The 377-nt window shown below is 65.8% G+C and overlaps 1 protein-coding gene across 1 annotated transcript in view; it reads left to right on the top strand.

Annotated features, from left to right (window-relative positions):
* PRKAR1B (protein kinase, cAMP-dependent, regulatory, type I, beta) overlaps nt 1-377 on the top strand; it is a 71,380-nt gene that overhangs the window by 45,445 nt on the left and 25,558 nt on the right. The window lies entirely within an intron of this gene.

Genomic DNA, 377 nt, shown 5'->3' with positions numbered 1-377 from the left:
GCTGGGAGGTGGGGACAGCACCCGTCTGCGCCTCGCACCCTCACCCTTGCAGCCGGGGCGGCGGCAGCCCCACACCCGCTCCAGTGAGTCCCCCTGGGAACCTGAAGTCTGTTCTGCACACGGCGCCCCGTCCCCACGTGTGTGATGACACGCACAGTACACGTGAGGGTGCGCTCGGCGGCTGCTTCCTCGTCAGAATCTGGGCGCGAGGAGGCACTTGGGGGTTCGCCGTGCGTGGGGTCTCCCGTGTTATTCCGTGCAGCAGCGCGTGGTCTGTGACGATTGCGGGTTAGAGGTTTGGTTTTAGAAAATGGCGCAGGCTTCTCAGCTGCGCACGCGTGACTCACCTTTCCTGTCCGCGAGGCCGGCTGAGCGAG

This window comes from Myotis brandtii, unplaced genomic scaffold, assembly GCF_000412655.1.
Source record: "Myotis brandtii unplaced genomic scaffold, ASM41265v1 scaffold1408, whole genome shotgun sequence".
In the NCBI taxonomy this organism is placed as follows: Eukaryota; Metazoa; Chordata; class Mammalia; order Chiroptera; family Vespertilionidae; genus Myotis; species Myotis brandtii.
Note: the sequence above shows the minus strand (reverse complement) of the source record. Positions and strands in the feature narration are given on the sequence as shown.